This window comes from Somniosus microcephalus, chromosome 16, assembly GCF_052327205.1.
Source record: "Somniosus microcephalus isolate GS21.2 chromosome 16, FLI_Smic_1.0, whole genome shotgun sequence".
NCBI classification, from domain to species: Eukaryota; Metazoa; Chordata; class Chondrichthyes; order Squaliformes; family Somniosidae; genus Somniosus; species Somniosus microcephalus.
The window spans coordinates 83075346-83097010 of NC_141002.1; the positions used below are offsets into that span (position 1 = coordinate 83075346).

Genomic DNA, 21665 nt, shown 5'->3' on the forward strand with positions numbered 1-21665 from the left:
CCCGGTTACACAGCCACAGATCCAGGAGTCCCTGTTGCTCGGCCACAGGTGCAGGAGCCCCGGTTACACGGCCACAGATTCAGGAGTCCCTGTTGCACGGCCACAGATCCAGGAGTCCCTGTTGCACAACCACGGCCACAGGTGCAGGAGTCCCTGTTGCACGGCCACAGATCCAGGAGTCCCGGTTACACGGCCACAGATCCAGGAGTCCCGGTTACACGGCCACAGGTGCAGGAGCCCCGGTTACACGGCCACAGGTGCAGGAGCCCCGGTTACACGGCCACAGATCCAGGAGTCCCTGTTGCACGGCCACAGATCCAGGAGTCCCTGTTGCACGGCCACAGATCCAGAAACCCCGGTTACACGGCCACTAATATATAGTAAAACTTACCTGAACCTACTCCTGAATTTTGCAGGTTAAGAGAGATTTCCAGATATTTAGGTGCCGGTTAAAAGAGAGTTTCCTGTAAATTAACTATTTTAAACAAAAATTTAAATTTTTGAAAAAAATAATTAAAGTTTTTAACAGGGCTAAAAATAAACTTACCTTTCTTTAAAGTATTTTAAAATGATAAATCTGTGGAAAAACTGTTTTACTTTTACTTTCTTCACCTCTTACCTTGTTAAAAGCAGGCCTTGCACCTGCTTTTCCAGGCGCAGCTGTTTCAGACTTACCTGGACTGAAGCACTGCTGAAAAAACGGAAGTTGCAGCCGTAGGCGCTGCCTCTCCGGCGCAGGCGTTTGAGCTGTGAAGATCTTTCTCCTTTGAACGGAAGTTCCGGTTTCCAGCGCACGCGCAGTGCATGCGTAAAACCGGCACTTCCGTTGGCCCTACGGGTGAGTACACATCGCGTACACACCCGTAGGGAATTGAATTTCAGGACCATGATATTCTGGGATTTTTGCTGATGGCCGAGACTGAATTCTGGAACCCTTCATTATTCTTTGAAAACCATAAATGATTATTTGTAGGTGTCAGGCTGAGCCTCAGTGGTAGCACTCTCACTTTGGAGTCAGAAGATTGTGGGTTCAAGCCCCATTCCAGACATTTGGACATACAATCCAGGCTGACACTTCAGTGCAGTACTGAGGGCGTGCTGCATTGTCAGAGGTGCCATTTTTTTGGATGCGACGTTAAACTGGGGTCCTGTCTGCCCTTTCAGGCGGACATAACAATGTTGTCCTGGCCAACATTTATACCTCAACCAAAATCACTAAAACAGAATATCTGGTCATTTATCTAATTGCGGTTTGCTGCATGCAGGTTTTCTACCACGTTTCCCTACATTACAACAGTGACTACTGTCGACACTGCAATACTACTCCATTGGCTATGAGCTGCCTTGGTTGTCCTCAGAAATTCACCACATAAATCCAAAGTCTTTTTCTTTCTATTTATATATTCTTTACCTGTGTATTTAACTTTTATCACCGACCTTTTTTTGGAAGTCCACAATGCACAGCCAAATGGTATGCACGATGCATCAAGTTGGGGTTCGATACCTCCATTTAGCATTTTGGATCCCGCGGTCTGACAATATTGGACAGAGTGGCTGCCAGGTCTGTTAGCACTGGTTTGTAAGAGATTTCGCTAGCAACGCCGAATTGTGCTTTTTGATTGGTTCTGTTTTTGTTCGATAAATAAATAAGTATCACAGCTCTATAAATAAAGATTCCGCTCTCTGTGTCTCCATCTCTACCTATCTGGAACAGTAAATAAACACAGGACTGCTTTAATAACATTTATTTTTTACTTTCCATCGGTGAAAATTTCTCAGCAATTTTTTTGCATCTCAGTGGGAGAGAGCAGTGGAGCAGAGCTTGCAAACAGCAGACTCTGTGAATGGCCAGTCTTTCTGTCAATCATAAACACTTCCAGAATTCACAGCAGAAAACATAACTTTCTTGAGATAAGGGTCCCAAAGTACTTCCTTCAACTAAAAACCTGCTAACATCAGGTTATTATAACATTTCTTTTTACCTCAAACACTTCCAGGATACAGCACTCAACAGCAAATAATTAGTGTTTGGCTCACCCTCTGGGCCTGCAGAAACAAATCTTATGTTTCAAATGTGAACAATAGATTACCTACCAAGAGGGTACAATTCAACTTTGGCGGGGGGCACAATACAGGTGGTAGCGGATCGACCACCTGTTGTACACCCCAACCGATTATCCTTTTCATTGAAGTCATATACAAAACCATCTTTAACAAAAGAAAAAGATCAGTCACTTAATGCTAGATCCTTCTGACCTGCAGCCTGAAATGTACAAGCTTCACAGTTCCCTCACGTTTTTGTCTGATTACGCGGCTGCGAAGCACTTTGGGACGTTAATGGTGTTATTATACATGCAGGTTGCTATTGCTGTTGATACAATTGAACTCTGATTGAGCCTGTTTACTTATTAAACTTTGTGGCTTTCAAGGGACACAGTTCCACCCTAACAGCAAAATATTACATTGGGCCAGAATTTGCAGTGGGTAATAACAGTGTTCGCCATTATTACCCCTTTGAAACTGACCACAACTTCAGGATGTAGCACATGCGCATCTAAACGCGGAAATCCTGAAGTTGCGGTCAGTCATTCACTGTTCCAACACAGGCTGCGTGTGCCCACCCCCCCCCCCAACTCCTCCCCCCCACTCCTCCCACCACCCCCTCCCCCTAGCTGGCAATCTGCGTAATCAGGGAAATCAGTGATACTGACAAAAAAATTGGGCTTTTCTGTAGTAATATCACTGTTAAATACCCCATTAAATGTTAAGCCTTGTTGGATTAGGTGTAACTGGGGCTTTAACAGCGTATCGACTGCTAAACAAACATTACGGCCCTGGAAAACTACATTTAATTTTGTGGAGTGTCAAATTTCTCCATTATGACAAAAATTACAATTTAAGAAACTTGTAAAAAACACTTTTTTTGAAGTTTGTTCATGATATTTCAGGTTCTACCTTATGCCCATGTGAGAGCCCCAATCTTTGCTTTGCTTTCTGTAACATTTTTAAAAAGTCAGGATAAAAGCAGGTTCTCATTTCCTGCTTCCCTGTCTGTGAGAATTCTGCAATGTGATTGGCTGCTTAGACAGCCTGTTGACTTTGCTGCAGATCCTCACGATACAGCACTTACGTGTCGAAAAAGGCAAACTTCTCGCCACAGAGATCACGAGATCTCTGTGGGCAGCTTTCTTCGGGGCCAGCAGCGAGTGCCTTTGCTTTGCTGCTGACTGCAAATTCCAGGCCAATTGTGTTACAAAGTATGAATCTCCTGTCTAGATAATGCTGGCTTTCTTTGTATTTTTGTCAAGTATGATTGCTATGGTCAACTAAGTGGCTGTAAACATACTGAATCCAGTACCTTCTGGTCGTTGGAGAAGTTTCTCTATACATTGCAAATGACTATACGCCTTTAATTTTTTCATTTTTTTTGGCAGCATGATACTTCAAATGTAATGGCACTGCTCCCAGTAAGATAGAGGACCACTGTTTTAGGAGGATAGGAACATGGTGCCATGTAAAACACAATGTAATATTCAGCTGCTAAAAAGCAGAGGTATATCTTTCCAAGGCTACAAAGTCTACTTGCGGGTAAGTAAACACTGGATTTTTACAGTGGTCAATTAAGAAACTGCTGTTAAGTAAACACTGGATGAATTCATACAGATGTCAATTAAGAGACAGCAGACAGACTGACTGCTTGCTGTATTTTGTATTCCTGGAGCGTTCCCTTGTACTTTTCTTTAAAGAGTGATACAGAAAGTCAAGTGTCCCACTTTGAGAGGAATGTGCACTCGATGTAACATTGGCCCTGAAATTAGGATCAGGAGCTTGCCGCGCGTGCAAGCCCCCGATGTGCACTCACCCTGCGCGCCGACATCTGAAGCCCGGGCCTGCTCGCATTTCCTGTCACTGGCCCGGTTCAGATGTCGGCGTGATGTGCTTACCTGATCCAGCGGCGTAGTTAGTGCGATGTGCCGGCTGGGATCAGGTGAGCACTGTGCAGCCAATCAGGGGAGGGGAAACTCATTCATGAGTTTGACAGTAAGAGCTGTCAAACTCATGAAAACTCCTGGCCCCAAACCACTACTTAAACCTGAAAGAAAATTTTTAAAAACATTGCACTACTTAAATGAACAATAAAGAACTCTGATAAACTATTTTAAACAATAATTTTAAAATTTGAAAAAAAAAATTATATAAAAAAAAAAAAATCGGGGCTAAAACTAAACTTACCTTACTGTAAATTCTTTAAAAATAACAAACTTGTGGGAAAAAAAATTCTCAATTGTACTAAAAGCCCACTTACCTGAAAAACTAAGTACTTACGTGTGGTTTTTCAATGCGTAAAGACCGGAGGCCTTTACACACGCGTAACTCTGGGGAAAAAAAAGGAATTTCACTGCGCACGCGCTGCCTGTGCAGTCGCGCGCGCTCTGCCTCTTAACCCCTTGGGTCAGAGGACAGGAAATGCCGGTTTTCAGCGCATGCGCTGTGCATGCTGAAAACCGGCAATTCCTCCGGGCACACGCGTGAGTACCCCGTCCGTACTCACGCGTTGTGCCCGGAATTACTGGGCCATTATAAATATAAAAGGATCCGTCCTTCTGTATGCTATACACTCAAGTTATAGAGCGTACCTACACATATGTTATATCAAAAGAAAGCTGATGATCAGGGGAGTGTCATAGGCGTATTTACTTTTTGGTCAGACAAAAATTGTTCGGACAGTATACAAAAAATGTTCAAAAATCTGCTCATTAGCGGCTGACCAATCCTACCGCTCATTAGCGTTGAGTGACGTGATGGTTGACCAATCCTACAGTTCAGTGACCTGATGGTTGACCAATCGGTGCGTCACGGGCGGGACCTAATCCTGCAGCCTCCCAAAACGTTGCCGCCATTTTTTCCCCTGCTTTTACCAGCTGCAGCGGCCCGCCGGAGCGGGAGGTGAGTTGGGGTCACTCGGGCCAGGCCGGACAACCGCTCGGCCCGAGACACAGAGCGGGGAGCGGCAGCGGCCGGCCGTCAACCGCGCGGCCCTCTAAACTGCCCTGGCAACGCCGGGCCCCCCCAGATAGTTTTTTATATATGGAACCATACCCGAACAAAAGTCAGTGCTTCAAGAGAGGAGAGAAAAATTGGCAAAAATATACAAGTTTTGCTTCATTAAGCAAAGTAATTAGAGTATTTTGACACGGACATTCCACATAGTTTGATGCAATTAGATTTTTGAACTCTAAGGGAATCAAGGGATATGGGGAGGGGGCAGGAAAGTTGAGGGCAAAGATCAGCCATGATCTTATTAAATGGCGGAGCAGGCTCGAGGGGCCGTATGGTCTACTCCTGCTCCTATTTCTTATGTTCTTAAAGCACCTTACATTTTTAATGCACACTAGTTTACTGATGCATCCAGCAAGTCTCCTGAACAATTCAAAATACATCACAAATTAATCTCCGCTCAACTCGTAACACCATCACCTAATACATCAACAGTCTTATCGCACCAGCAGTCCCCACTTGTCCTGCATTGTTCTGTGACTGAGATCACAGACAGGTGACCTGCTCCGAGGCCTTGGTCACTCTTACTCTGAATCACACAACCTTTCAGCACAGGAGGGGGGCTTTCGGCCCATCGTGCCTGTGTCGGCTCTTTGAAAGAGCTAGCCAATTAGTTCCACTCCCTCGCTCTTTGCCCATAGTCCTGGAGTTGGTTTCATAAGCTCTGCAAGTGAAGTGTCAGATGATGCATATTCCCTCCTCCACTGCCTTACTCAAGAAGGCTGCTTCTGGGGAATTGGAACAGTTTACAATTTTAAACCTCGGGTCAGCACTCTTTGGTCAGGTATAGCACAGGCTAGATTCAGGACAAAATTTGCCCACGCTACGCCAACATGTTGCAGCCTACCTTCTGAAGAACTTTTTCTACTGCACCAGTAATACATTTTCATTCTCAAACCAGTCATTCCCGCAAAACAATCAATTTGTCAAACTGTGGTGAAATGTGTGACGTTGCCTTACAGATAGCGAGGCAGATTTGAAACCAGGTCCTGGGGTGAGACACCCATGTTCTAATTCATACCCATCCAGTCCCCTAATGGAATGAAGCAATTTTACATTAGTAGGCTCTCATGGACAGCCAGAAAGCAGGTAACAATTCAATTCAAAAATCAAACATTATCTTCTCCGTGGAGTGCTGGGCAACTTACAAGCCAATACCTGTAGCTTTTAAAGTGACAGGCTTTTGGTACATGTAGTGCAGCATATCTGGAAGGCTACAGGACAAACTCCTTCCACCCACCACTCTCCTCATCTCTAGCAAAGGCCACATCACCTGCGTGACATTCTGAAAATACTATTCCTTTGAATTTGAGTGTGACCTGCCCAGCCCCTAAAAACTATATAAACCACATGCCCACTAATCAAAAGTACGCTGTATTTACAGGAAACTCTTTATTATCCGGCACCAACGGGACCGGCGTGGTGCCGGTTTATCAAAAAGTCCGGGTTACAGAGAGATATAGTTAAAAGGTACGAGAGCTCCGTACACAGCAACAAATCCAGGCTTCTCTGTTGCTTAGCAACGGGTGCAGGAACTCCGGCCACAGACCAAGCATCCCTGTTGCTTAGCAACAAGTGCACGAACCCCAGTTACACAGCCACAGATCCAGGAACTGCCACTAATATGAAGTAAAACTTACCTGAGCCTACTCCTGAATTTTGCCGGTTAACAGAGATTTCTGGTTATTTAGGTGCCGGTAAATCGAGAGTTTCCTGTGTTTGTTTTGCCCTAAACGTCTCACCCGCCTCTCCTAGATGTGTCATCGCTCACTGGGGCACAGTTCCACGTGCTCCAGTAGCCCGCCTGTATCCTCCTGGGAATACAGCTGACTACTGGACTTTGGAAGGGCAGCCCCAATCATCTTCTCAACCTACACGTATTTTGCTGCAGGGGGTCACTCGGTGGTGATCAGTAACAGGAAACCGGATGGATTTTTTCCCCCTTCAATAGCCTACGAGCAATGAGGCCAACTGCAGCCCGCCAACTGCTGCCTCAGGTGAGATCAGCTGAAGTAATACACTAGGTTATCGACTTTTGTTGGGCAAGGAAAAAAAAGTCAGCGAAGGATTAAAAAAGTGATTTTTTGAATGCCTCTCATACAATATTCCCTCATTTTTTAAAATTGGTGCGCGAGCCCTTTAACTGGCTGCGCGGCCCAGTTAAATTTCCACATGAGCGGTTTTTCCCCATACAAAAGCCGGTGAACGGCCTGCGCGGTACCTCAAGACTGCTGCATGGCCTAACAGGGACATTGCTCTCGTCATACCACCACTCTTTTTGGCCAGGATGCCAAGGCTTCTTCGGCAGCACCTCCCAAACCCGCGACCTCTTCCACCTAGAAGGACAAGGGCAGCAGGCGCATGGGAACACCATTACCTCCAAGTTCCCCTCCAAGTCACACACCATCCTGACTTGGAAGTATATCGCCGACCCTTCATCGTCGCTGTCAAAATCCTGGAACTCCCTCCCTAACAGCACTGTGGGAGTACCATCACCACACAGACTGCAGCGGTTCAAGGCGGCGGCTCACCACCACCTTCTCGAGGGCAATTAGGGATGGGCAATAAATGCTGGTCTTGCCGGCGACGCCCACATCCCATAAACGAATTTAAAAAAAGAACTCCCCTGCTCTTCTTTGAATAGTACCACGGGATCTTTTACTTTCACCCGAGGGGGCAGACTTGGTTTAAGGTTTCATCCAAAGGACAGCACCTCAAACGGTGCAGTACTCCCGTAGCCCATTAGTACTCCCTTAGTACTGCACTGTAGTGTCAGAGTATGTGTTCAGGTCTCTGGAGTAGGGCTTAAACCCACAACCTTCTGACTCAGAGGCGAGAGTGCTACCACATGGTCAAAGCTGACAACGTTGTGAGCATAGCGAAAGATAATTGACTTTAAGATGATTTTTTCCCCTCCTCACAACTTATGTAAATCTCTCAAAATTCCTTCTGGCAATAAAATACATGGAATAGAATGTGTTAATTCTAAAAAAAAAGTGCAGAGTTTTCTGTTTATGAATTGCAGTAATTGTGTCATAGCTTTTTTATCTTTTAGTATGAGCAGCATAAAGTGTACAGACAGTTTAGATCTCCACTGACAGCTATTACAAGAAATGGAAAAAAATGAATAAAGCCCATGAGTAATTACAATGTACACTATAAACAGATACCAAGCAGCAGAAGAGTTACAAAGCCAAGTTTCCACTTGCAGTTTATTGTTTGAATTCCTTAATTAGATTACAGCTTTTGTAATCATTCCTACGCATCCACTATCCTACATATAACACAAATCTCAGCATGAAATAAGTCCTGTGTTACTGTGATAAACAGTAATATCCGAGGATAGCACAGTATGTTGAAACTCCAAAGCACTAGGTCAGTGATAGCATATGGGTTTGCATCTGTGTTTCCTCAACATGGCACAGTCCCAATCTTAATCGTGGCAGTATAGCAAGACCAAACTGAAAGAACAGGCATCCACACAGGAATGAGGAAAAAAAATCACAGACCCAGTCACCAGGAATATTCACACGCCTCTTACTAGCCAGCTATAGACTGGGATTGCTGGAAGTCTCCAGCATGTCTTATCATATAAGGAACTGAGATAGGTTGAATGGCCTTCCTCCCCCCTATCTTGTGATCTCCGCCTCTTGCTCCTCCTTAAAACCTACCACTTTGACCAAGCTTTTGGTCATCTGTCCGAATATCTCCTTATATGGCTACTGGTGTCAAATTTTATTTGATAACGCTCCTGTGAAGCGCCTTGGAACCAGTGTTCCCTGTAAGGTGCGCGGCCATGTACTGCTCCAGGGAACCCACGCAGCTGGCATACCGACATTTCAATGTAAAAACCACACATGCGCGGTATTTTGAAGGGCCAAAAAAATGACAGGGAACATAACTTGGGACGTTTTACTATGTTAAAGCTGCTTATAAATGCACGTTGTTGTTGAAGGTGTCTGGCAGAGAATGTCAATAAAGGGTAAATACCCACTTCTAAGTAACAAAAAAAACCATTGGTCTGTCAGAAATGCTCATCAATTTCTGCTTCCAACTTTTGCCAATGTTATTCTTCCCGATTCACATCTGTGTTTTTCTCCTTTCTAATTGGTTATTTTTAACTTTACCAATGCCCCACCAAAAATAAAACCCACCGATCACGCTGCGGAGTGCAAAAGGTGGCTTTGGCCTTGCCAATGTTAACCTGATGAAAGTTTTGGCTCATCTACGATTGACATCAGACAAACAATCAGCCAACAGTGTAGCAGTTGTGGAGGATGGTGACAGAAGAAAAACTGGGTGTTCGGCATACAAATGGAAGCTGACTCTGTGCTTATGGGTAACATTGCAAAGGATAGCATGTAGACAAGGAATGGGAGAGGGCCAAGGAGAGAACCTTAGGGTATGCAATATCTAACTGAACGTCACGCAGAAGATGCGATGGTAACATTGGGACACAAAGCAATGAAACAATGAGAGGCTGATGCCACATGGCAGAGACAATGGCGAAGGATGGAGCGGTCAACTGCTTGAAAGCTGTGGAGAGGTCAAGCAAGATCAGGAGGATCATGCCAAATAGTCCCAGTCCCAGAGGGTGTCATTGGTGACTCTGACCAGGGCTATCTCAGTGGCATGAGCAGGACAGAAACCAAACTGAAGGGATTTGAACAGGCAGTAATCCAGTGCACTCCTGGCTGGCCTCCCATTTACCACCCTCCATAAACTTCAGCTCATCCAAAACTCTGTTGTCCGTGTCCTAACTCGCACCAAGTCCCGTTCACCCATCACCCCTGTGCTTGCTGACCTACATTGGCTCCCCGGTCCACCAACGCCTCGATATTAAAATTCTCACCTTTGTGTTCAAATCTTCCCGTAGCCTCAACCCTCGCTATCTTTGTAACTTCCTCCACCCCTATAACCCTCCGAGAGCTCTGCGTTCCCCCAACTCTGGCCTCTTGTGCATTCCCCACCATTAGCAGCTGCGTCTTCAGCCGTCTCGAACCTAATCTCTGGAATCTCTCTCTCCTATAAGATGCTCCTTTTTGACCAAGTTTTTGTCACCTATCCTAACGTATTTGGCTTGGTGTGCAGTGCCTTGGGACATTTTACTACGCTAAAAGGCGCTATATAAATTCAACTTGTTCTTGTAGTGGGAAAGGTGAGTACCCGCACCCCCTCACACTGTCTCAGTTCGAACATTAGAATGGCCACGTGGGTGATCTATAAAAGAGAGCTTCCAGCACCAATGGAACCATAACCCAGCAGAAGTCAATGTTTTTTTTCCGCGAAAGGTGAGAAAAGATAGCGAACTAGAAAAAAAAGTTGAATGTCGCCTAGGAGAGCAGAGAATGGGGACCTGTGGCTTTGACCATTTCCATTCTCCTGGCCTTAAATGTGAGCAGGTTATGTCATCTTGTGACAGTTGCTGTGAAATAATAAAAATCATATTCTGACAACATGAAGAAAGTTATGCTGTCCAGCATTCCGAATGCTCTAAAGCACTACTGAACACTGATATGCCATGCAATTTTAGGCAAGTTACAGTCAACCAAACTGTGCAAAGTGGCAGTATGTGCCAGAATGCAACCAGGCAGTAAAACTTTGGAAACACCAGAGAGAGAGAGTATTTTGACCAAATTATATCATTCTGAAACTTGAACATTCATTTCCTTTGGGTTTATTATCAGTTGATATACACAACTTGCAATAAACTTCGCAGCTTAGCAGTAACATTGACAAAATGCCATCACACGTACCAAAGTAGAGATCAGCTACTTCCTCACAATTCTTTTTACAAGCATTTCTGCCAAGCAACTATTACCACAAATACGTACAAGGTGTTCTGTATACTGTTGAAAATGCAACTGATTAGAGGCCAGGGCCTATCTACGCTTTGAGATGTTCTAACAAAAAGAAAATCAGTCCCAAGCAACAAAATAGCCAGCATCACACAATATAAAAATCTGTAACACAGTTGAACATCTGTAACAACGAACATAATTCAGATAATTTTTGGAGAAGTACAGCAGTTATCCAATTTTGAAATATTGCAATTTTCAAATCTATACATTAAAAAGCTTTAAGATTTCAAATACAAATTACAACTCTCACATTTTGGGATAGTTTCCATACCTGGGAGACAAAAGTCCAAAACACAATTGCATGATTTCTAGTCTTCAAAATTACATAATAAAGGACAGTGGAATCTGAGAAATGTAAAATATGCACATGCTCAATTTAATGCAGGAAATCCTGCTACTAAACATCTGAAGATTGGCTTACCCAGTACAGATTTTTTACAGAGTGCCCCGTATGAAATTCAAGTCATACTCCTAGCTAAGGAGTAACAACTCATGAAAACTGTTATGTTCATAAAGCTTGTATCCGGTAAAAGTGAGGCTTGCTGCATGCAGCTGATCGCATTAACTACTATAGGGATGATGCCAATGTTTATTATGGTCATGCTCCCAAGATACAGTTAATTATTGACAGAGCTACTGTGATGCAAATTCAAATTCCTGTCAACATTATACAATTTAAGAGAAGCAAGAAGTCCCCAAAAAGTAATGTTTCAAAACAGATCACGCAAATGTTCTGGTCTGTCTTTTTACAGTAAAACAAAAATAATAAAACACTGAATACCTGCCAACAGGACAGCTTAGACTGTCCCTCTCTGTTAAACCTGCTTTGGATTTACTCATCTCCAGTGTGTGTCTGCATCTTTCTCCAAACACACTAATTAGTGAAACTCAGACACTTGCCTAAACAGCAATCAGCAACTAGTCTACGTGCCTTTAAAGAAACTATTTCCCAAAGACACAATCTCCCACACAAAATGGAAACCCAGAACGGACATTTCAGGTTAAAATGATCCATTTAAATGAAATACATTCCCTGGACTCCAGGTTAGACCCAGAGCAAAGACCCAGCCACTCTCTGATGGGGACAATTCTGGTAGGAATTTTGCCCCCTGACCCTGAACACGGGGGCCCCACAAGGGTGTGTGCTGAGCCCCCTCCTCTACTCCCTCTTCACCCACGACTGTGTGGCTGTTCATGGTTCCAACACCATCATCAAGTTTGCAGATGATACCACGGTAGTAGGCCAGATCACCAACAACGATGAGTCAGCCTACAGGGAGGAGGTCCAGCATCTCGTGAAGTGGTGCGCCGATAACAACCTGGCCCTTAACATCAAGAAAACCAAAGAAATCATTGTGGACTTCAGGAAGTCTAAAGGCGGAAGTCACACCCCCATCCACATCCATGGGGCTGTGGTGGAAAGGGTGGACAGCTTTAAGTTCCTCGGAGTCCACATCACAGAAGACCTCTCCTGGTCCCTCAATACCTCCTCTCTGGTGAAGAAGGCCCAGCAGCACCTATATTTCCTAAGGAGGCTGAAGGGATGTAACCTGTCGCCCCTGATCCTCTCTAACTTTTACCGCTGCACAATAGAGAGCATCCTGACGAACTGTATCACAGTATGGTGTGGCAGCTGTAGCTACTATGACCGGAAAGCCCTGCAGCGGGTAGTCAAAACTGCCCAACGCATTACCGGCACCCGACTACCGACCATAGAGCACATATACCAGAAACGCTGTTTACGGAGGTCACGGACCATCATCAAAGACCCTACCCACCCCAGCCACAGTCTGTTCGCCCTCCTGCCATCTGGGAGATGCTACAGATGCATTCGCACCCGAACGACCAGGTTTAGGAACAGCTTCTTTCCCAGGGCTGTCATCCTACTGAACTCCACAAATAAACTCTAAAGCCTGCACATCTGCCAATGCACTTTATTATGGTTATGTTTATGTTAATGTATTACAAGCCAAATGAATGTTGAATGTTTAAATGTCTTAATCTAAATGTACACTCTCGGGAACCGCAAGCCTACATTTCGTTGTACTGCACTTGTGCACTAACAATGACAATAAAGTTGATTATTATTATTTTTCTTCTGCCTGCTACACCTTGCCACTGATGCTTTGCCTCATTTAAAAAAAACTTTTTCTTCTCTCCTTAAAACGATGTATTCAGTTATATGCTTATCAGTTTAGAAACAAAAAGTACACATGTGCCCTGTTTCTTTCATTCACTCTGTCAACACTTGGCAATGAGCTCCAACATAAATACTTCACAAACATTAACCGCATATTACACAAGTGAGTCAAGAAAAAAAAAGTAATCAAGGGTTGCACATTCTGCTCCCCACACTGAGCTCAGAACCAGAAACTCCCAAGACTTGGGGAAGCTATGGAGTCAGTGCCTTGACGGTGGGAAAACAGTGAGAGGGAAAGAGCCAGGCAGAGTCTGGGGAGCTCTGGATCCAGTTTGCTGATCGCCAGCTCGGGTTCCTGGTGGCTGGGTCTGGAGCTCAAACTAGGGCTGGGTCGGGCTCTGGGGCTGGGTCCGGCTCTGGCTCTGGGTCTGGGCCCAGACTGAGTCTGGGTCTCAGTCTGGGGCTCGGTCTGGGTCTGGGTCTCAGTCTGGCTCTAGGTCTTGCTCTGGGGCTCGGTCTCAGTCTGGCTCTGGGTCTCAGACTGAGTCTGGGTCTGGAGCTCAGACTGAGTCTGGGTCTCAGGCTCAGACTGAGTCTGGGTCTGGCTCTCGAGCTCAGACTGAGTCTGGGTCTCAGATTGAGTCTGGCTCTGGAGCTCAGTCTCGGTCTCAGTGTGTCTCCTCTCCAGGCACCATCACATCCCCAGCTTCGAAAGCCCCTCGGCGACCCGACGCTCCGCTATTTACAAACACACAGCCTGCTTCCTCCCCCCGCCGGGTACTCACATTACTGTCCCGGACAGCAGGTCGGGGCCGGGAAGTGAAAAGATTCCCCGGGAATTGTTGACAGTTCAGACTCGGCGAGCGGCTCCGCTTCAGTCACAGCGCAGGCCTCAGCGCGAACGCATTCCCCGGCAACCACTTCCGGGTCACAGAGCGCAGGAGCCCCAGTGCAGCGAGATGAGAGAAGAGGCCGCAGTGCAGCGAGGGGATGCCCCCGTGCAGCTAGGGGGGGAGATGCCCCCGTGCAGCTAGGGGGGGAGAGATGCCCCCGTGCAGCTAGGGGGAGGTGCCCCCGTGCAGCTAGGGGGAGGTGCCCCCGTGCAGCTAGGGGAGGAGAGATGCCCCCGTGCAGCTAGGGGGAGATGCCCTGTGCAGCTTGGGGGAAGATGCCCCCGTGCAGCTAGGGGGTGCACCCCAGTGCAGCTTGGGCGGATGCCCCTGTGCAGCTAGGGGGATGCCCCCGTGCAGCTAGGGGGAGGGGATGCCCCTTGCAGCTAGGGGGAGGGGATGCCCCCGTGCAGCTCGGGGGGGAGATGCCTCCGTGCAGCTCGGGGGGGAGATGCCACCGTGCAGCTGGGGGGAGATGCCCCCATGCAGCCAGGGGGAGATGCCCCCGTGCAGCTAGGGGAGATGCCCCCATGCAGCCAGGGGGCGATGCCTCCGTGCAGCTAAGGGGGAATGCCCCCTTGCAGCTAGGGGGTGCCCCGTGCAGCTAGTGGGGGGGGGTGCCCCTGTGCAGCTAGGGGTGCCACGCGCAGCTAGGGGGAGATGCCCCCGTGCAGCTTGGGGGGGTGTCCCAGTGCAGCTAGGGGGTGCCCCGTGCAGCTAGGGGGGATGCCCCCGTGCAGGGGGGATGCCCCTGTGCAGCGGGGGGTGCCCAGTGCAGTGGGGGTTGCCCCCGTTCAGCGAGGGTTGCCCCCATGCAGCTAGGGTAGGGGATGCACCCGTGCAGCTAGAGGGGGTGCCCCCGTGCAGCTAGGGGGCCCCCGTGCAGCAAGGGGGTGCCCCGTGCAGCTAGTGGGGGATGCCCCGTGCAGCTAGGGGGTGTCCCCGTGCAGCTAGGGTGGGATGACCCCGTGCAGCTAGGGGGGTGCCCCCGTGCAGCTAGGGGGGATGCCCCTGTGCAGCTAGGGGGGAGGGGATGCCCCCGTGTGTAGTGTATGTGCCTTTAAGTGCCCCATGTGTACTGTAATGCCGGTAATGGCCACTCGGGCTATATAAGCCTGTATATTGTGTTGTATCCGTTAGTTCCCCTCCAGACTTTGTTTGGTAAACACCTATCAAACCAACTCCTGTCTTCAGTGTCTCTATCAACACACAGACACAACAGTGGCGACGAAGTGGAAACAGACTTACCTGCAATTCGGCAGCACCTCAAGGACATCGATTCCTCTGGCGTCCAGAAGAATCAAGAAAGTGAAAGAAGCTGTGGTTTCACCAGCTGGCCAAGCTGGTGGCAGGTACTGCGCTAATCCTTCCTGGGCGTCAGGCTGGGGCTCCAGCGGCTGGCTCTACAGCTGGGCCAAGCAGCGAAAGCGGAGGCAAGCAGTAACAGACGGGGAGGGAGCACTCGGGAGACGGCCGGCGCTGCAAGCAGGTCGGCGTTCAGACCTAGAGAGAAAAAGTCCGGCGGGAACGAGTCTCCAACTGTAAATAAATAAATTTTAAAAAAGAACGGAAACCGCGGGAAACAGCGTTGTCATCGGCAGCAGCGGCGGGAAAGCGCAGGAAGCGCCATATCTTTTCTGCAGAAAAGAAAGAAAAGCGCGGGAAGCGCCATATCTTTTCTAAGATGCCTAAGTCTGGCAATATTCATTCTTTTGATAACGAGATAGAGGATTGGACCACATATGTGGAAAGAGTGGAGGTATATTGCACTGCAAATCGAATAGAAGATGAAAAAAAAGCTTCAGTACTGCTAAATCTAATGGGCGCAAAGACATACGGGCTGTTACGAAATTTAATCACTCCAGCCAAACCAAAGGACAAGAATTTTAAAGAAATTGTTGATACCCTACAGGAGCACTTAAACCCAACACCGCTGCTGATAGCGGAACGATTCAAATTCTTCAAGAGAAATCAACACAAGAATGAAAGTAACGCTGATTACCTCACCGAATTAAGGAAGCTATCAAAACACTGCCAATTCGGGGCAGGACTAGCAGATTATCTTCGAGACAAATTCGTCTGCGGTCTCTTAAGTGAAGGAACACAGAAAAGGCTGCTTTCTGAAAAGGATTTAACACTGGACAAGGCTTTCAGTATGGCTGTATCATACGAAGCAGCCGCAAGAGGAGCTGCAGAGATACAACAAAAGACACAGGGCTTCGGCACCCATGAAATGACATAGGGTTTCGAGAGATGTTATCGCTGCGGCAGATCCACCCATGACCAGAGGGACTGCTGGTTCAAGGACAAAGCATGCAGGCAATGCGGAAAGATTGGACACATTGCACGAGTATGCCGATCTGGACAAAATAAATCCACAGACAGGAAAAAAAAAAATCAATAAAGAAAAGTACAGAAAGGTACAAATGATGACGGACAGTAGCTCCGAAGACCAGAAGAGCGATAGCGACTCCGAAAACAAGAGACCAAGCTGTCTCAAATTACATAATGTACTTGCCAAAGATGATTACCAGACCATTTGGGTTACCCTCACGATAGCAGGGTCCCCAGTTAAAATGGAGCTAGATACAGGATCAGCTCTGACCGTCATAAATCGATGGGATTACGAGCGGCTATTTCCGCATATACCTTTAAAAGACACATCCATTATCTTGAAAACATATACGGGGCAGAAAGTATACCCCAAAGGAAAAATAAGGGTGCCTGTTGTATACAACGGCAAGGAAATACAAAAGTTGTATTTATACATTCTACAAGATGGTGGCCCACCGCTGTTGGGACGTGAATGGATCAGGAAAATACGTTTAGACTGGCACTCCATTCAGGCACTGACGGTGACCAGTAAGAAAAAAAACGATGATGACGTCATACCTGAACGATTAAAAGACATCTTGGCCAACGCCAAAGAAGTGTTTCAAGAGAAACTAGGAACCTTGAAAGGCATCACCACCTCAATAAAAGTGGAAGATGCAGCAATTCCCAAGTTTTTTAAAGCAAGACCGGTGCCATACGCAATTCGTCCAGCAGTCGAGGCAGAGCTGGAGAATTTGGAAAATGCAGGCGTATTATCCAAAATAGATTGGAGCGAGTGGGCAACACCCATCGTTCCAGTCATGAAGAAAGCATTGAATAATGATAAATCTGAAGAACAGAGAAAAATTTGCATCTGTGTAGACTTCAAGGTGACGGTAAACCCGGTCCTTCACACGGTACAGTATCCTCTTCCGAGGATAGAAGATATTTTCACCTCACTATCCGGAGGGAAACGTTTCACCAAAATTGACTTGGCACAGGCATATCTACAGATGGAGGTTGAAGAGGCCTCTAAAAAATATCTCACGATAAATACACACAAAGGTCTGTACCAGTACAATCGACTGGTTTTCGGAGTAGCATCCGCTCCAGCTATCTGGCAAAGAGCTATGGAGCAAGTCCTCCAAGGGATTCCGGGGACTCAATGCTACCTAGACGACATCCTTGTAACAGGAGAAAACGACAACGAGCACCTTGCCAATTTGGAGCAGGTGCTCACTAGGCTGAGAGAACGGGGCCTACGAGCAAATCGCCCCAAATGCGAATTTTTCCAAAATCAAATATATTGTGGCCACATAATTAATAAGGAAGGGTTGCATAAGTCACCTGAAAAAATTGAAGCGGTCATAAAAGCCCCAGCACCTGAAAATGTTTCACAATTAAGGTCGTTCCTGGGATTAATAAATTACTATCATAAATTTTTACCAAACTTATCAACTCTTCTACACCCTCTTAATGAACTGCTACAAACAGAGGAGTAATTTGGAAATGGAGCGAAGACTGTAAACGTGCCTTCCATAAATGCAAAAACTTAATCACGTCCAAAGAAGTTTTGGCTCATTACAACCCATCACTGCCAATCAGACTAGCGTGCGCTGCATCCCCTTACGGCATAGGAGCAGTATTATCGCATAAATTCCCTGATGGCTCGGAATGGCCGATAGCTTTTGCATCACGCTCATTAAACTCAGCTGAGCGTAACTATGCCCAACTCGACAGGGAAGCACTCAGCCTGGTATGGGGAGTGAAGAAATTCAACCATTACCTACATGGACAAAAAATTTACCTTGTTGACTGACCATCAACCCCTCATCTCCATATTCAATCCTAAAAAGGGTGTTCCCATTATGACAGCGCAAAGGCTGCAGAGGTGGTCCCTTTTTCTAGGGGCACACCAATACAACATAGAATACAAAGGGTCAAAACAGCATGGGAATGCTGACGATTTATCGCGCCTACCGTTGCCAACGGTAGAAGAGGCACCTACAGTAGACCCAGTGGAGATGTTCCACTCAACCATAGTGGAATGTCTACCAGTAACAAATTCTGCCATTGAAAAGGAAACGAGAAATGACCCGACTCTCTCACGAGTCTACGACTTAACGGTGAAGGGATGGCCAGCACATGGCGAACACTGTTGCCAGCATTCTCGCAAAGAAGAGAACAGCTGTCAGTGTGCCGAGGAACCTTGATGTGTGGATCCAGAGTGGTGATTCCACCCAAACTCCAGGATAAAGTGCTAAAGGAGCTTCACGAGGGGCATCTGGGTGGAGTGAAAATGAAGAACCTAGCCAGAGCGTTTGTATGGTGGCCAGGTATCGATGGAGACATAGGAGAAATGACCAAGAGCTGCCTAGGATGCCAGAAGGTCCAAAACGCTCCACCCCAAGCCCCTCTACATCCATGGGAGTGGCCCTCATCTCCCTGGCAAAGGGTACACATCGACTTTGCTGGTCCATTTATGGACTCAATGTTCTTAATCGCGGTTGATGCACACTCCAAGTGGCCGGAGGTAATAAAGATGTCCTCCACCACCACGGAAAAAACCATCACAGTATTAAGTACCATATTTGCCAGGAATGGGCTGCTGGAACAGATCTGTTCCGATAATGGACCACAATTTCTGTCCGAAGAATTCAGGAAGTTCTTAAAAAACAATGGGGTTAAGCACTACACGTCTGCCCCATACCATCCCGCCACCAATGGATTGGCTGAAAGGTTTGTCCAGACCTTCAAGAAGGCCATAAAGGCCATGGGTAATGAAGACATAAAACTTCAGCACAAGGTGGATAACTTCTTGTTCGCATACAGGAATGCAACACATATGGTTACAAACCAAACTCCCGCCATGATGTTCTTCAATAGAAGCCTAAGATGCCGGCTGGATTTGATCAAGCCCAACATCAGAAGGGACGTGGAGAACCGGAAATTTCAAGGCATGAATGAAAGGCCAACTAGAACCTTCCAGATAGGTCAACAAGTTTTGGCCCGGGACTACCGTACCGAGAAATGGCAGCCTGGAACTATCTGCACACGACTAGGACCGCTGATGTATACCGTGGACATCGGAGAAAGCATAATAAGGCGCCATGCTGACCAAATCATAGAGTCATCCGAAAAGGGACAACCTACACCACAACAGGAGGGAGGGGATGCCCCCATGCAGCTAGGGGGAGGGGATGCCCCCATGCAGCTAGGGGGAGGGGATGCCCCCGTGCAGTTAGGGGAGGGGGGAATGCCCCCGTGCAGGGAGGGTGGAATGCCCCCGTGCAGTTAGGGGGGAGATGCCCCTGTGCAGCTAGGCTGGGGGTGCCCCCGTGCAGCTAGGGGGAGGGGATGCCCCCGTGCATCTAGGGGGTGGGATGCCCCCGTTCAGCTAGGGGGAGGGGATGCCCCCGTGCAGTTATGGGGAGGGGATGCACCGTGCAGCCAAGGGGGAGGGGATTCCCCCGTGCAGCTAGGGGGGAGGGGATTCCCCCGTGCAGCTAGGGGGAGGGGATGCCCCCGTGCAGCTAGGGGGAGGGGATGCCCCCGTGCAGCTAGAGGGTGCCCCCATGCAGCTAGGGGAGGGGATGCCCCCATGCAGCTAGGGGGAGGGGGTGCCCCCGTGCAGCTAAGGGGAGGGGATGCCCCCGTGCAGCTAAGGGGAGGGGATGCCCCCGTGCAGCTAAGGGGGGGAGGGGATGCCCCCGTGCAGCTAAGGGGGGGAGGGGATGCCCCCTTGTAGCTAGGGGGAGTGGATGCCCCCGTGCATCTAGGGGGGAGGGGATGCCCCCTTGTAGCTAGGGGGAGTGGATGCCCCCGTGCAGCTAGGGGGAGTGGATGCCCCCGTGCAGCTAGGGGGAGTGGATGCCCCCGTGCAGCTAGGGGGGAGGGAATGTCTCCGTGCAGCTAGGGGGGAGGGGATGCCCCCGTGCAGCTAGGGGGAGGGGATGCCCCCGTGCAGCTAGGGGGAGGGGATGCCCCGTGCAGCTAGGGGAGGGGATGACCCCGTGCAGCTAGGGGGCAGGGGATGACCCCGTGCAGCTAGGGGGAGGGGATGCCCCCGTGCAGCTCAGGGGGAGGGGATGCCCCCGTGCAGCTCAGGGGGAGGGGATGCCCCCGTGCAGCTCAGGGGGAGGGGATGCCCCCGTGCAGCTCAGGGGGAGGGGATGCCCCCGTGCAGCTCAGGGGGAGGGGATGCCCCCGTGCAGCTCAGGGGGAGGGGATGCCCCCGTGCAGCTCAGGGGGAGGGGATGCCCCCGTGCAGCTCAGGGGGAGGGGATGCCCCCGTGCAGCTCAGGGGGGAGGGGATGCCCCCGTGCAGCTAGGGGAGGCAATGCCCCCATGCAGCTCAGGGGAGGGAATGCCCCCGTGCAGCTCGGGGGGGAATGTCCCCGTGCAGGGGAGGGAATGCCCCCGTGCAGCTCAGGGGAGGGGATGTCCCCATGCAGCTAGGGGGAGGGGATTCCCCCGTGCATCTGGGGGGTAGGGGATGCCCCCATGTAGCTAGGGGGAGTGGATGCCACTGTGCAGCTAGGGGGAGGAGATGCCCCCGTGCAGCTAGGGGGAAGGGATGCCCCCGTGCAGCTAGGGGGAGGGGATGCCACCGTGCAGCTAGGGGAGGGGGATGCCCCCGTGCAGCTAGGGGAGGGGATGCCCCCGTGCAGCTAGGGAAGGGGGTGCCCCCGTGCAGCTAGGGAAGGGGGAATGCCCCCGTGCAGCATGGGGCGGGCGGGGCATGCCCCTGTGCAGCTAGCCGAGGGCGGGGCATGCCCCCGTGCAGCTAGGGGAGGGAGGGTCATGCCCCCGTGCAGCATGGGGAGGGGGGGGGAATGCCCCCGTGCAGCTGGGGGAGGGGGGATGACCCCATGCAGCTAGGGGAGGGGGGATGCCCCCGTGCAGCTAGTGGAGTGAGGGAATGCCCCCGTGCAGTTAGGGGATGGGGAATGCCCCCGTGCAGCTAGGGGAGGGGGGAATGCCCCCGTGCAGCCAGGTGAGGGGGAATGCCCCCATGCAACTGGGGGAGAGGGTGGCTGCAGCTAGGGTAGGAGTGATGCCCCCGTGCAGCTAGTGGAGTGGCAATGCCACCGTGCAGCTAGGGGAGCGGGGGTGTCCCCGTGCAGCTAGGGGAGGGGGGAATGCCCCCGTGCAGCTAAGGGTGGGGGGAATGCCCCTGTGCATCGAGGGGAGGGGGAATGCCCCCATGCAGCTGGGGGAGGGCGGGAATCCCCCTGTGCAGCTAGGGGAGGGGGGAATGACCCCGTGCAGGTAGTCAAGTGGGGGAATGCCTCCGTGCAGCTAGGGGAGGGGCAATGCCCCCGTGCAGCAAGGGGTAATGCCCTGTGAAGCTAGGGGAGGGTGGGAATGCCGCCATGTAGCTAGGGGAGGGGGGAATGCCCC

At 49.2% G+C, this 21665-nt stretch overlaps 1 protein-coding gene across 1 annotated transcript in view; it reads right to left on the bottom strand.

Annotated features, from left to right (window-relative positions):
* Positions 1-13991, bottom strand: part of frs2a (fibroblast growth factor receptor substrate 2a) — a 121509-nt gene extending 107518 nt beyond the window's left edge. Inside the window, exon 1 of the mRNA XM_086009369.1 lies at positions 13845-13991. The gene's annotated coding sequence lies outside the window, so the exon portion shown is untranslated. The remainder of the gene's footprint in view (positions 1-13844) is intronic.
* Between the last annotated feature and the right edge of the window lie 7674 nt (positions 13992-21665).